The sequence below is a fragment of the Saccopteryx bilineata genome, chromosome 11 (assembly GCF_036850765.1).
Source record: "Saccopteryx bilineata isolate mSacBil1 chromosome 11, mSacBil1_pri_phased_curated, whole genome shotgun sequence".
NCBI classification, from domain to species: Eukaryota; Metazoa; Chordata; class Mammalia; order Chiroptera; family Emballonuridae; genus Saccopteryx; species Saccopteryx bilineata.
In genome coordinates this window covers 2,965,513-2,981,466 of record NC_089500.1, presented here as the reverse complement: position 1 = coordinate 2,981,466, position 15,954 = coordinate 2,965,513, and the positions used below count along the sequence as shown (strand labels likewise).

The window sequence follows — 15,954 nt, the reverse complement described above, 5'->3', positions numbered from 1 at the left end:
GAGCATTTAGTGTCTCCCAGTCACCTACAGGCCTGGGACCTGGACTCTTCCCCACCAGCCCTTGGCCTCAGCACCCCTTCCCTTAGAAAGGAAAGAATGCATGAAAGTGTTGTAGATGGAGGAGAGAGAGATCCGTGGCTTCCAGTTGATGGGAGATTCAGCCTCATCTGTTGACATCAGCACAGCAGTTCATGCTCAGTGTGGGGACCCAAACCTCCGGCCTGTACAAAACCTCCAGCCTGTTTTGTTTTATCTGAAAGTGGTAGACGTAGCGCCCTGGGTCAGCACCATCAAGTCAGTGTTTTTGAAAAGAAGTCTGGCTTTCCTGAGGATGTCAGCTGCATGCAGTAATCATCTGCGTAGCTGCTGTCCTGGGCACAGGGAGGAGCCATCCCCGCCAGTGAGTGACGGGCGAGCACAGATTCAGCCTGGCTTCTCGGGTTGGGGCCCCTCCCTCTGCACCCAGGATGCACCCCAGGGACTCAGCCTGCTGGACAGCTCCGGGCCACACGTGGAAGTCACGCTGTGGCTCCACTGCCTCTTTCCTTCCAGGGGCCTGTCTTACGTGGTGAACGGACAGAACTGCGTGCAGCACTTGGGCAGGCTCGTGGGGCCTTGCAGGGGCCCGTGTGCTGTGCTGACTTCACTCACAGAGGCCGGGGAGGCCAGAGAAGGGACTTGCTTTAAGGGAGTCCTGTCCCCTGTGTCCCCTTGCTGGTGTTCTTTGCCATGTTTCTGCAGAAAAAGGTCGATGTCTGTCACTCTACCTTTTTTTTGAAGTATTAAATCTAGGCATTCTGGGAAACCAAGTTAAAAGTTCATTTTGTACACCAGAAGCAGTGACGGTAAGTCACCTTCAGGAGCGACCTCACACGTTCCCAGCGTCACAGGGTGACGCGCGGCCCAACTGGCTGCTCAGCCCAGGGGCCGACGCTGTTTCCCGCACTGTGCATTATTCTGTGGTCACATGTGGATACCGTCTGTTAGCATGTGAGGTGGGCACGGGTTCACGTGACCGGTCGTCTGACCTGAGACCAGGCCCCTGGACAGAGTGTCCCAGGGGGCAGCTGAGCTGGCCGCAGCAGCGGTGCCTGGACGGGGTTCCTGGCGGTGCTCACCTCCCCAGCCCACGTGGGCAGCACGAGCCGAGCATTGGACTGCAGGGCTGCATTCCCCCGTGTTGAGAAACACAGCCCCTTTTCACACTGCCCAGCCCCTGGGCCCTCCCCCCCATGTGCTGCTGGTCTGGCCGTCGGGCTCATGGTCGGCTCTGGGCTCCCTGGCCGTTCCCGCTACGCCCTGCTCTGCAGTGGAACACTGTGGCACCCGTGCCCTCTCGCTGTGTCTGACTGGTTCCCAGGCCACCTGCGGAGAATGTGGTGTCTTTGTCCCCTGGCGCCGGAAAGCAGAAACACATTCTCCGCTTGCTGGAACCCTCTCCGGGATCAATCTCCATGTTCTGTTAGTTTCAGTGAGCGCTTGGGTTGGGGACAGTGACAAGTCAGCAGTGAAAGGCCTGACTCATGGCTCGTGAAATAAAACGGCCCACATGCTTCCTGCCTGGCTCTGCACCCGAGCACACCACCAACCTCACAGCTCGGAAGCAGCCTCACAGACGGATGTGCTGACGGACGGGAGCTGTCACGGTGTCCCTGTGCTTGTCTCATCAGTTTTAACTGATATTCCATGTGCAGAATGGAAGATGGGCTATCTGCCGTTATTTCTGTTGTTCTTGCACCCTCATTGGCTGTGAGTGTTCAAGCATGTGTTTCCATTTTGCTCTATGCAGCAGAGTCTCTGGGTGCCGTCCCGAGCGCCTGCCTGAAGGATACCTCATGGAGGTGGTGACAGGCCTCCCCTCCAGTGCATGCGGCCAGAGGCACTTCTGGCCTGGCAGGGAGACAGTGACCTCGCCCCCGGGCCGCTACCAGCCGGCCGGACTTATTGATAGCGGTGATATTGACAGTCTGAGCTCGGGAGGAAAGTAGGAGTTTGATATGACATATTGTGTGTCTCAGCAAGACTCATAAATAATTTTGACAAGTTTTTGTATGCATGGGAAAGTCCTTGATTCAGCCTCCCATAAAAATAAACTTCTATTATGGAATGTATTTGTCAAGTGGCGGTTGATGGATGGGGCTGAGTTTACCCCTTGGCAGTTCGGTGAGCTTTAGATGCGGAGCTTACCAGGGAGGATTTACAGGCAGCACAGAAATAATTATTCAGTGTGAAATGCATAATTCCTGTACCTGAATTTTCATTTTTTATTATATTTGGTTTCTGTTGCATTTCTGGTCTCTTAAAACAAAAGAACTTGACCTCTTTTTGTCCCCCCCAACATCTCTTGTTTGTATCAGGTTTTATGTTGAACACGCCAGTGCAGCCCAGAGCCTGTCCCAGACTTAGCTGGCATATTTTCATGATGGGTAGTTTTAGTTATTTTCCTTGGGATGTATTTTACAAAGTGATAAGCTATTTGGAATATTTATTTTTACTAATGAGATTAAAAACCTTGAGCATAGATCGCCTTATTGTGTGTGTGTGTGTGTGTGTGTGTGGTTATCATAGCCATTCACTTATTTGAATGTAATTGTGCATTCACACTTCTGATCCAAAAACATAATTCTGCATTTAAACTCTTGCCTCCTTAAACTAAAACTTTAAAATAAGTTCCTTTAATTTTTTTTTTTTTTTTTTTTTTTTACAAATTATACTTAATATTGCTCATCAATTGCGAACATTCTGGGTAAGTGAGTGTTCTTCACTAGGTAGGGAACTTTAGGCAGCACTGTCCCCATGGTCCTGTGACACTGTCCAGCGTATGCACGAGGTGACCAGCTCAGGGATACCTGAGGGTGTGTGTGCCTCTGACTTGGGAAAGTATATTTGAGAAAGGGAACGGTGAATCCATAAGCATTTGATTCTGCATTAGAAGATAGCACTGACTTTTTAAAAGAATTTCCATTTGTCAAGTCTCTATTAAAACAGAGTCTGGGATCCCACCAGGAAGCTGCGTTGGTGGCATGCGCTGAGTGGCATGTGGGTTCTAGGGCGCCATCTTAGGTGAGGCCTGTCCTCTGAGCCAGGGTGCTCTCTGTCCCTTTTCATCCCTCTGCGCCATCCTTCTGTCTTCTTGAGAGTGGTTTGTTAATTTTGAAACAATAGCTTTGAGCATCATTCACGGTCCCTACTATTCTTTTTGTTTGTTTGTTTCCTTTTGTCCTTTTTTATTTCTTAAGTCAGATGCTACATCACTCCTCTGATTTCTCTTCTGTAGAGGCACAGATATGAAAGGGCCTGAGTTTCCCTCTAAGTGATGCCTTGGCTGCACCTTACAAGTTTGATCTAGAATTTTTTAAATATCTCAGTTCAGTATATTTTCGATTTCTTTTTTTGATTTATTCTTTAATCTTGGGTTATTTTAACTTGCTCTTGCACTTCCTGATGTTTGTGGGTCATTTTATTTTCCTGCTTTATGATTAATTCGATCACACTGTGGTTGGAGGCTACAATCTAAATGAGCCAATTCTGTGCAGTTTGTTAAAGCTTGCCTTTGGTGTAGTGAAGGGACATTTTTATAAACGTTCCATGTGAGCAAAGAGACCATATTTACCTATTTTGGTACTGTGTTCTATGGGGGTTGATTAGAGTAAGCTTATTGTGAGCTTTCCACAACCTACATCCTTACCCATTTGTTTACCGAATACTGAGAGGGGGTGTTGATGTTTTCACTTAAATTATGGATTTGATTTCTTCTTTTTTTCTCTACTTCTTGTATTTTCATGCTTGTTGTTAGCTGGAGCCACATTTAGAATTCTTCTATGTTCCTGGTAAATTGAACTTTTGTCGACATGTAGCGAGCGTTGCCTGGCATGTTTTTGCCTGAAGGTCTCCTCTGCCTCCCACAAGGGCTCCTCCTCAGGTGGGCTCAGCATTCACCCGGCACCTTCTTCTGTTCAGCTTTTCCTGTCGACAGCTGCGTGCAGCTCAGTGTGTGCGTGTGGCTCTGCCTGCTGTTCCACGACCCCGCCTGGTTCTGCAGCACGTGAACCAGTGCAGCAGTGTTTGCTCAGTAAGTTCTGCCATTTTAGTTTGGATTTCTAGTTCTCATGTCTGTTCTGGGTTTCTCCCGTGCTTTCTTGTGTCCTCTGAGATTTAAAGGGATTTTCCCTCACTCTGCGCTTTCCATGTATGCATTCCTTTTTTTTGTTATTTTAGTGGGTACCTTAGACATGTTACCGTGCATGTGGCAACGTGTGCATGTTGGCGGCACCTGTCTGGCTGCCAGACAGCAGGCAGAGCATGGACAGCGTTGCCGCTGGGGCTGACCTCTCTCCCAGGGTGGGGACACCCCCTGTCCCCTACACCTTCTGCTCCTCCTCTCCTCAGGTCTACCTACCTCCGTGTGGGAAACCTCAGTCACAAAACATGCGCCCACTTTCCTTACCGCAGAGCCTGCAAATGCACAGCCCCCAGAGTTTCTCTCAGGTGAGGTCTGAATGCAAAATGTTACACAGTTTTCCTATAAATGTTTCATCGCTGTGGTTCCCAGTTTGTTAAAGCAAGTACCCGAATGATTTTTCAGTGATACTAACGGATAGTTTCTGCCTGACTGCCCTGTGTCTGAGCTGTAACTCCAGACACAGCAGCCGCTGCCTTCCCGGACCCCTCAGTGTGGGCGCGGAGGGGGTCCGCTGTGGGTGACCGTGCTCTCATGGTGACACACACGGAGGGCAGAGCCAAACGGGTGGCGCTGGACATGCTTCAGCCCGTGGGCAGCTGCGGGCTGGCCGTGCGGTAGACAGGGGAGCATGGGAGGGAAGGTGTTGGTACAAGGCAGAGGACAGGCAGTCTCAGCAGGAGGTGTAGTCATGGCCGTGCTTGGTGCCAATGGGGGTGAAGTAAGTGTCGCCGGTCCTTGGGTATGGCTAGCGAAGAGACTGGACCTATTGGAAACAAATAGTCAAGGTCACTGCCTGCCATGCCAAGGACATGACTGTGGGCAGTGCAAGCCCCCTGGAGACTGTTGACCACCTCTTCTCAAGTTACTAGAGATGCAGCAGACATCTACTGTGTGCTCATGGGGCTCCAACTCTGTACCCGTGTGGCTCCAACCTTGTGCCCACGCGGCTCTGACCCTGTGCCCACAACCCTGTGCATGTGCGGCTCTGATCCTGTGCCCACGACCCTGTGCCCACATGGCTTTGACCCTGTGGCCACAGGGTTCTGACCCTGTGCCCATGACCCTGTGCCCACACAGCTCCAACCCTGTGCCCTGTGGCTCCAACCGTGTGCCTAGTGGTTCCAACAATGTGCCCGTGTGGCTCCAACCCTGTGCCCCTGGGGCGCTAACCATGTGCCCACACGATAAGCATGGTGCAAGAAACAGCAGTGTGTCCCTAGACCTCAGGGGCAGTGGAGCCACAGACACCTGTCATATTATGGGTACCTCTGTTCTCACAGTGGTGCAGGGGGCTATGCTGCACCAGGACACGGTGCCCGTGCTCAGGAAGAGCTTCCTGAGGAGGAGACCTTCCCCAGGCTCCCCATCTAGCACAGCAGGTTGCATAGCCTGCAGAAGTGACTCGTTCCCGCTGCCACAGGCCTCTGGCACAGGGTCTATTACGCAAGACCCCTGAGCGACTCCGTGCACTGTGCCCACGCTCACTGGCCATCCGGGAGCACGCTCTTCTGTGGCTGCTTGCCTCTGTCTGTGCATTTCCCGTGGTGGCAGCATCGCCAGTGTTAGCGAAGCCCTTCCGAGCGGTTAATAGTGAGACGGAACATTCTTGTGTGGGTGGGCAGCAGGTTGACAGCGGTGAGTATGCAGAAGGGTTTATTCTTTTATTATTTATTAATTATTGTATTATTTTCCATACGAACAACTGTAAACCTCTTTTGCCCCAGACTGTAGTTATACATTTGTATCTTCTACTTTGTGAAATTCTTGTTTATCTTTTAACTTTACTTACTGATTTGTTTTGAGGATAAATATATGTCTGTGAATTCTGGCTTTAGTATCCTATCTTTGTACCTCAGGCTTATGGGAACATTTCTACTACCTTCTGGTATTTTTGTCATTTATTTTTTTTCATTTTTAAAAATTAATTTAAATGGAGTGACATTGATAAATCAGGGTACATATGTTCAGAGAAAACATCTCCAGGTTACTTTGACATTTGATTATGTTGCACACCCATCACCCAAAGTCAAATTGTCTCCTGTCACCTTCTATCTGATTTTCTTTGTGCCCCTCCCTTCCCCCTTCCTCCCCCTCCCTCTCTTTCCTTCCCCCCACTCTTTCCTCCCTCCTCCCCCCAGTAACCACCACACTCTTGTCCATGTCTCTGAGTCTCATTTTTATGTCCCACCTATGCATGGAATCATATAGTTCTTAGTTTTTTCTGATTTACTTATTTCACTCAGTATAATGTTATCAAAATCCATTCATGTTGTTGTAAATGATCTGATGTCATCATTTCTTATGGCTGAGTAGTATTACATAGTATATATGTACCAAAGCTTTTTTATCCAATCATCTATTGAAGGGCTTTTTGGTTGTTTCCATGTCTTGGTCACTGTGAACAATGAAAATAATCCCCTTCATGTTTGCAACAACAAAAAAAGAAATACCTAGGAATAAACATAACAAAGAATGTAAAGGACTTATATAATGAAAACTACAAAGCATTGTTAAGGGAAATCGAAAAAGATATAATGAAATGGAAAGATATTCCTTGTTCCTGGATAGGAAGAATAAATATAGTCAAAATGACTATATTACCCAAAGCGATATATGATACAAATTTAATGCAATTCCCATCAAAATTTCAATGTCATTTTTTAAAGAAATGGAACAAAAATCATCAGATTTATATGGAACTATTTTTGTCATTTTACTTCCTATAAAATCTAAATCTTTAATCCATTTGGAACGTATTTCAGAATAAATACTGACATAAGATCTAACTCCCCCTCCCATGGTTATTTCTCAATATTTATTGAATAATCCACACTTTGCCTCATTGGTGTCAAGTGGCCCCTTTATCTCGTGTTCATGCCCACGGGGTTTTATTTCCTCTCCATGTTCCTTGCTCTGCTCCAGACACGCACCCTCCTCTCTTGTGTCGGGACGGGACACAGTCTAGTTTCTGCATTTAAAGTCTTTGTTGCCCTGGCCGGTTGGCTCAGCGGTAGAGCGTCGGCCTCGCGTGCGGAGGACCCGGGTTCGATTCCCGGCCAGGGCACACAGGAGAAGCGCCCATTTGCTTCTCCACCCCTCCGCCGCGCTTTCCTCTCTGTCTCTCTCTTCCCCTCCCGCAGCCAAGGCTCCATTGGAGCAAAGATGGCCCGGGCGCTGGGCATGGCTCTGTGGCCTCTGCCTCAGGCGCTAGAGTGGCTCTGGTCGCAATATGGCGACGCCCAGGATGGGCAGAGCATCGCCCCCTGGGGGGCAGAGCACCGCCCCTGGTGGGCGTGCCGGGTGGATCCCGGTCGGTCTCATGCGGGAGTCTGTCTGACTGTCTCTCCCTGTTTCCAGCTTCAGAAAAATGAAAAAAAATAAATAAATAAATAAAAAATAAAGTCTTTGTTAATATAGAGCACACCCTTGTTTATTACATTCTTCCCAGAGTGCACTTGAAGCACATTGTCATCTTTATCGTTTTAAAATTTTCTTTATAGAAACATTGTTTCTCACTAGTTACTCCCGTGTTCAGCCCTTGAACCAATTGTTTTCCTGTGCTGTATAATTAATATTTTTGTAGCAGTTATGTGCAGAATTTTTCAGTTGTAATTTATATATCATTTTTATTGATACGTAGAATGGCCATTTACTTTTGCCTGTTTTTCTGATATCAAGCCCCAGTCCCCAGAGTCCCGTTAACCAGCTGACTCCCCCTCACAGGCTGTCCCCCACATTGTCCCCACTGGCAGTAGGTCAAGCACATAGCTGACAGAGGGAAATAGAAATTGCCCAGTTCAAATGCATTAGTCCTGTGTATTTTGCTACTTGCGGATTCGTGTTTGCTAACAAACTTATTTTTAAGTGTAAATGCCTGGAGGGGAATGAAACCGTGTACCACCTTGTTTGTTGATGGGTCAGTTCCTGGTCACGTGTTGATAAAACATTGATGTATTGTTTATGAGAGTGGGTCCTGGAGAGAAATAAGTCATTGTGTGGCAATGACAAGCTAGAGGAAGAGCTAGTGGTTGTTAAACACTATCTGTGCTGGGCACTGTGGTACGTGTGTCACATGATCAGAGCATTTGCCAGTCACGGTCACTCCTATAAAAGTTGTACTGTCCTGTCTCACAGGAAAGCAAGCCCAGACACAGGTCATTTGAAGTAACTTGTTCCAGGGACAAGTTGTGGGGCCTGGACTTAAACCTGTGGGGTCAGAGTCCAGAACCCAAGTCCTAACAACGACACTCAATTCAGTGTCATTGCTCACACGAGGAAGCGCACAGCGTCTAAGAGTGTGGACACGGCCTCCCTTGTCCGTGAACATCTGGAGGGTCCCGCTTCATGGCCACCACAGACAGTGTTCTGCTAAGTCTGACTGCACATGGAAAAAAATTTTTGCTTACAAATACCATGACTCTAGCGATGGAGAGAAATGGATAGTAAGAAACTACTGATCCATTTAAATTTTTTTTTCCAAAGTCAGAAAATACTTGCAATCCATATTTAATACATTTTTGTTGAATGAGAGGATAAATATTGCATTTTTTGGTCTTGGTAGTTTTAAAATGTCAAATAGAATCTACTTAAATAATACCATTCTTAGAAACCAAGTGGATATTAAACTTGCATCATAATTCCTCTTTAAAAAGCTTACAAGTGGCCCTGGCCGGTTGCCTCAGTGGTAGAGTGTCGGCCTGGCGTGAAGGAGTCCCGGGTTTGATTCCCAGCCAGGGCACACAGGAGAAGTGCCCATCTGCTTCTCCACCTCTCCCCCTCTCCTTCCTCTCTGTCTCTCTCTTCCCCTCCTGCAGCCGAGGCTCCATTGGAGCAAAGATGGCCCGGGCACTGAGGATGGCTCTATGGCCTCTGCCCCAGGCGCTATAATGGCTCTGATTGCGGCAGAGCGAAGCCCCAGATGGGCAGAGCATCGCCCCCTGGTGGGCGTGCCGGGCGGATCCCGGTCGGGCACATGCGGGGAGTCTGTCTGACTGCCTCCCCGTTTCCAAATTCAGAAAAATACAAAAAAAAAAAAAAAAAAAAGGCTTACAAGGGAAAATGATAAATTATGGGGCAAATATGGTATATTTGTCTGGAATATTTCCTGTGTACATTTTGCCCTGTGACAAACTGATTTCTTTTTCCCTTGGATATTTTAGTAGCCCAGTAAAATTTGCATAAATATTCATTGAGAATAATGGAATTTAAATTCATATTTTGTGTATGAATATATATTGTGTGACACATTAAAACCCTTTTTTAAACCTGCACAAATTTCCAACTGATTATTGACATATTTAAACGTTAACGTGGAACTGACACTCCATGACAGCTGCTTGCTGCAGCAGGTGAGTTCTCACAGTGTAGAAGGTAGTGTCGCTGCATCTGCTCAGAGTCTCCGGACACCTGTGCTGAGGCCCATGTGCCCATGGCTGTGTGTTTGCTACAGTGAACATCAGTGCGCTTTAAGACACAGTCAGAGCCAGTGGGGTGAACTAGCAGGTTGGGGGGGGGGTGCTTAAATGATTTGTAATCATTTTAACCTTTAACATTTTGTTTCCTGGTTTTACTCCCCTTTGCTCATAGCAGTGACTTCAATAGAAGTGTTTTTCCCAAATTAGAAACCTGAGTTAGATTAGTGCTGGTAGGAAGGCTGGTAGCAGGTCCCCTGAGCTCAGCTGAGCCTGCACTTCGGTGGATAGAATTTGACTGAAAACCTCGCGGTCCAGCAAGAAGGAAGAAGCCAGTCTGGGTGTTGCTGTGACTGCTGTGCTGCAGTTTGGTTTGGTCTGGTGATGTTAACCTGACAGCACAGGGGGTGGCATGCCTCAGTATTGTGTGAGTGGCTTCTTTTGTTTGTTGACATAAACCCTGTTTTCACTTCAGAAACGTGCTTGATTCAGTGACCAGCTCCATGGGGGGGTTGCTCATTTGTGTGTTTGTATATCCAGGTGAACTGGATATCCATAATATAATCACAGAAGGGGTTCGGGTGTTAGTGCCTCCCGGAAAAGCCGGAGTACAGTCGGCCGGTGGTCGTTGACCAGCATGGCCGAGGTTAGGTGGGGGGGGGATGACCGCACTTGGGGGCCAGGGTTGGAAGCTCTTCCCTGGAGTGTGTGCGGTGTGTAGTGAGCCTATGATGGAACACACAGTCACTCTGCTGTGTGTAGTCAGCCTGTAACGGAACACACAGTCACTCTGCTGTGTGTAGCCAGCCTGTGACGGAACACACAGTCACTCTGCTGTGTGTAGTCAGCCTGTGACGGAACACACAGTCACTCTGCTGTGTGGAGCGGACCTGTGATGGAACACACAGTCACTCTGCTGTGTGTAGCCAGCCTGTGATGGAACACACAGTCACTCTCCTGTGTGTAGTTAGCTTGTGACGGAACACACAGTCACTCTGCTGTGTGTAGTCAGCCTGGGACGGAACACACAGTCACTCTGCTGTGTGTAGTCAGCCTGGGACGGAACACACAGTCACTCTGCTGTGTGGAGCGGACCTGTGATGGAACACACAGTCACTCTGCTGTGTGGAGCGGACCTGTGATGGAACACACAGTCACTCTGCTGTGTGTAGCCAGCCTGTGATGGAACACACAGTCACTCTCCTGTGTGTAGTTAGCTTGTGACGGAACACACAGTCACTCTGCTGTGTGTAGCCAGCATGTGATGGAACACACAGTCACTCTCCTGTGTGTAGTTAGCTTGTGATGGAACACACAGTCACTCTGCTGTGTGGAACGAGCCTGTGACGGAACACACAGTCACTCTGCTGTGTGGAACGAGCCTGTGACGGAACACACAGTCACTCTGCTGTGTGGAGCGGACCTGTGATGGAACACACAGTCACTCTGCTGTGTGTAGCCAGCCTGTGATGGAACACACAGTCACTCTGCTGTGTGTAGCCAGCCTGTGATGGAACACACAGTCACTCTCCTGTGTGTAGTTAGCTTGTGACGGAACACACAGTCACTCTGCTGTGTGTAGTTAGCCTGTGATGGAACACACAGTCACTCTGCTGTGTGGAACGAGCCTGTGACGGAACACACAGTCACTCTGCTGTGTGGAACGAGCCTGTGACGGAACACACAGTCACTCTGCTGTGTGGAGCGGACCTGTGATGGAACACACAGTCACTCTGCTGTGTGTAGCCAGCCTGTGATGGAACACACAGTCACTCTGCTGTGTGGAACGAGCCTGTGACGGAACACACAGTCACTCTGCTGTGTGGAACGAGCCTGTGACGGAACACACAGTCACTCTGCTGTGTGGAGCGGACCTGTGATGGAACACACAGTCACTCTGCTGTGTGTAGCCAGCCTGTGATGGAACACACAGTCACTCTGCTGTGTGTAGCCAGCCTGTGATGGAACACACAGTCACTCTCCTGTGTGTAGTTAGCTTGTGACGGAACACACAGTCACTCTGCTGTGTGTAGTTAGCCTGTGATGGAACACACAGTCACTCTGCTCTGTGGAACGAGCCTGTGACGGAACACACAGTCACTCTGCTCTGTGGAACGAGCCTGTGACGGAACACACAGTCACTCTGCTGTGTGGAACGAGCCTGTGACGGAACACACAGTCACTCTGCTGTGTGTAGTCAGCCTGTGACGGAACACACAGTCACTCTGCTGTGTGGAGCGGACCTGTGATGGAACACACAGTCACTCTGCTGTGTGTAGCCAGCCTGTGATGGAACACAGTCACTCTGCTGTGTGTAGCCAGCCTGTGATGGAACACACAGTCACTCTCCTGTGTGTAGTTAGCTTGTGATGGAACACACAGTCACTCTGCTGTGTGGAATGAGCCTGTGACGGAACACACAGTCACTCTGCTGTGTGGAACGAGCCTGTGACGGAACACACAGTCACTCTGCTGTGTGGAGCGGACCTGTGATGGAACACACAGTCACTCTGCTGTGTGTAGCCAGCCTGTGATGGAACACACAGTCACTCTGCTGTGTGTAGTCAGCCTGTGATGGAACACACAGTCACTCTCCTGTGTGTAGTTAGCTTGTGACGGAACACACAGTCACTCTGCTGTGTGTAGTTAGCCTGTGATGGAACACACAGTCACTCTGCTGTGTGGAACGAGCCTGTGACGGAACATACAGTCACTCTGCTGTGTGGAACGAGCCTGTGACGGAACACACAGTCACTCTGCTGTGTGTAGTCAGCCTGTGACGGAACACACAGTCACTCTGCTGTGTGGAGCGGACCTGTGATGGAACACACAGTCACTCTGCTGTGTGTAGCCAGCCTGTGATGGAACACACAGTCACTCTGCTGTGTGTAGTTAGCCTGTGACGGAACACACAGTCACTCTGCTGTGTGTAGCCAGCCTGTGACGGAACACACAGTCACTCTCCTGTGTGTAGTTAGCTTGTGACGGAACACACAGTCACTCTGCTGTGTGTAGTCAGCCTGTGACGGAACACACAGTCACTCTGCTGTGTGGAGCGGACCTGTGATGGAACACACAGTCACTCTGCTGTGTGTAGTTAGCTTGTGACGGAACACACAGTCACTCTGCTGTGTGTAGTTAGCCTGTGATGGAACACACAGTCACTCTGCTGTGTGGAACGAGCCTGTGACGGAACACACAGTCACTCTGCTGTGTGGAACGAGCCTGTGACGGAACACACAGTCACTCTGCTGTGTGTAGCCAGCCTGTGACGGAACACACAGTCACTCTGCTGTGTGTAGTCAGCCTGTGACGGAACACACAGTCACTCTGCTGTGTGTAGCCAGCCTGTGACGGAACACACAGTCACTCTGCTGTGTGTAGCCAGCCTGTGACGGAACACACAGTCACTCTGCTGTGTGGAGCGGACCTGTGACGGAACACACAGTCACTCTGCTGTGTGTAGTCAGCCTGTGACGGAACACACAGTCACTCTGCTGTGTGTAGTCAGCCTGTGACGGAACACACAGTCACTCTGCTGTGTGTAGTCAGCCTGTGACGGAACACACAGTCACTCTGCTGTGTGTAGCCAGCCTGTGACGGAACACACAGTCACTCTGCTGTGTGGAGCGGACCTGTGACGGAACACACAGTCACTCTGCTGTGTGTAGCCAGCCTGTGACAGAACACACAGTCACTCTGCTGTGTGTAGCGAGCCTGTGACAGAACACACAGTCCCTCTGCTCTGTGTAGTAGGCCTGTGACAGAACAGTCACTGTTGTGTGTAGCGAGCCTGTACTGAACACCCAGTCACTCTGCTGTGCTCAGTCGCCTCCGTGGGAGTCGTGAAATACAGTGAGTGTGATTAGAAAGAAACGGGCACCGTGACCGATGGGCAGTCTGGGGGGGTTCTATGTATGTGCATTGAAGGTCTGGGAGGGCCCTGTTTTTCTCCCTCTCAGCAGAGATGGGACGTTCCACAGCAGGGACTGGAGGTCTGTTTTTGTTAAGTGACAGAGCAGTCGTTTCTCTCTTTGCACTTTTAATGACACATTCTCGTGGTGGTGGAGAAAGGGACCCTCCCCACCCGGAGCACGCCCCGTCCTCCCCCCTCTGTCCTCTCCAGTGAAGAGCCACTCAAAGGCTTTGTGTGGAGAGAAAAACGTGGCTTCGTTTCGAGACAAAAGCCGGCAGAAGTGTCCTGGGTTTTTGCCGTGAAGCAAGGTGGACGCAGAAGCACACTGTCAGGGAGATGTGTGCTCCCGAGGGAGCGCTGGTGTCCTGTCTGACAGGTGCAGCTGGGTCATTTAGGTCCCCGTGGTGGGGGGACAGACTGCAGGACCACCAGGGCACCCCCAGGAAACTCTGATGAAACTTTTCCGAAGGGCATGTAGTTTGTCAGGGTGAACTGAGCTGTGTTCCCTTTGTCCGGTCTTCTCGCCGGCGGGGTTCCTGATGTTGCCGTCACACCTGCCTGTGAATGCTATCTGGAACACAGGCTTGGCCCGTTTAGGCCCAGCACCGCTGCACATGGACCGCTGTTTTCTAGCTCGTGTCCCGGAGGACATGTGAACTCTCCTCGCAGTTTCTGTTGCCAAGAAGCCTTCAGACCGAAGGTGAGACCCTACGGAAGCTGTTCTATTTTCTAAGAAGATGCCCTGAACTTGGTGTGGCAGCCGCCAGATGAATGGTGGCGCTGGTGTGGGTCGCCTGGCCTGGCGCAGTGGAGAGGGGGGGCGTCCAGGACAGAGCGAGTTTCGACACACCCGTGTCAGGTTTTTCCCTTTCTGATTAAGGAGGAGCTGTTTCTACTCCAGGACTGGCTGAGCCAGACTCCCCATCTCCACCTTCCAGCCTGAGTCATGTCCACCCCTTCTTGAAGGTCAGGCCCTCTCCTCCTTTCTCTTTTGCCTTCGTGTCTTCCTCCGCCCGACTCTGACTTTGCTTTTAATAAAGTGCACACAATTGCGCTTGTTTACCCAAACCAGGCCTTTCATTCCAGACTAATGATTTCTCTAATCTCACCACGTATCCTTTTAAGTGGTCAGGTTCTTATTCCTTTTGATTATTTTTAAACCATCAACCAAAATGAAATGCGTGATAAATGAAGTTGAATGTATTGAGGGTAAGGGACATGAGTTACCTTGTTTTCATTAATTTCTTTCATTGGCATATCAAGCACTTTCACTCTCTTTCCTCGCTGAAAGTACAACTCTTAAAACTAACTTATCCGTATTGCAATGTTGTCTCTCTGCCCCAGCAGCAGTAGCGGTCCCACACCAGGGAGTTGAAGTGTTAAAGTCATTCAAGAAACACACATCCTGTCCCCTAGTCCCGAGAACTAGACAGACCTTCTCCAGTGGTACCTGGTGGAGGCTGGAAAGATTAACTGTGTTAATTGGAGCAGTAGATTATCTATTCTTTCCCCATAGATATCGTGTAAGCAAGCCAATTTGGGAGAGAATACTAATGTTTGGCTTTTGCTTTTGTTGTTAGTTGGCAATAATGTGAAAGGGGTATAACTTCCAGAATACTTTTGTGTGATCTGAAGAAATGCTAAAGAAGAGACTTTAAAGTAGATATATAAGGCAATAAATATAGCCGAAAAATCAATAAGGAAGTGGAGGTAACAGTTATTAGTAATTTAATTAAACCCCGTATTGTATGTAGAATTACCCTCGGCAGCCAAGGTATAGACGGCTGTTGTGCTTATTGAAATGAACACTCATATACCATTGAAAACAAGGTGACATAACAAGCAATAAAAAATGAAATATTCCAAGATCTCCAATCTAGTTCTGAATAAATGAGATGTGCTCCGGTACAGGGGAAGAAAACAGCAAGAGTTGTCTAAAGAATTATGGGGAGATAATGAAGAGTTTATATATTTTTTCTGTATTGATCATTCACAGAACTTGGGGCTTTCTAGCGAGATTGACAGCTCGGTTATTTGCCCATCCCTGGTGACTGACAACAGGTAATGGGAAGGCTTTTACCATGATATAGCAGTGCGGAATATGTCCTAATTTACTCCTGTAGTTCTCATCAAAAGTACCTGGCAAAAACATCAGATTTATCATTTCAATTACTGAAATTTCACATTTGGTTTAAGAAGACATGTTTCTGTAATGTGACAGGCTTTACGGATCTTGAAGTTCTTCAGACATTGCCGCTATCGGGGCAATCGAAGGAGACAGAAACGAAAAACAGTTGCTATAGTTTTATAACTTTCAGTGGCGTCTATTGTCAAGAAATAAAGCAGATCATATACCTATAGTCTTGGCTATGTGTATTTTTAAAAGCTATTTTTGTCCACTTAAAAATAAACAACAGGATAAAAGTGGACGGGATCTACATTTA

At 48.7% G+C, this 15,954-nt stretch overlaps 1 protein-coding gene and 1 non-coding gene across 3 annotated transcripts in view; both read left to right on the top strand.

Annotated features, from left to right (window-relative positions):
* Positions 1–15,954, top strand: part of ZNF407 (zinc finger protein 407) — a 413,239-nt gene that overhangs the window by 363,459 nt on the left and 33,826 nt on the right. The gene's annotated exons all lie outside the window — the stretch shown is intronic.
* On the top strand, positions 7,172–7,247 carry TRNAA-CGC (transfer RNA alanine (anticodon CGC)). The gene has a single exon. It is a non-coding gene; the product is annotated as a tRNA-Ala (tRNA).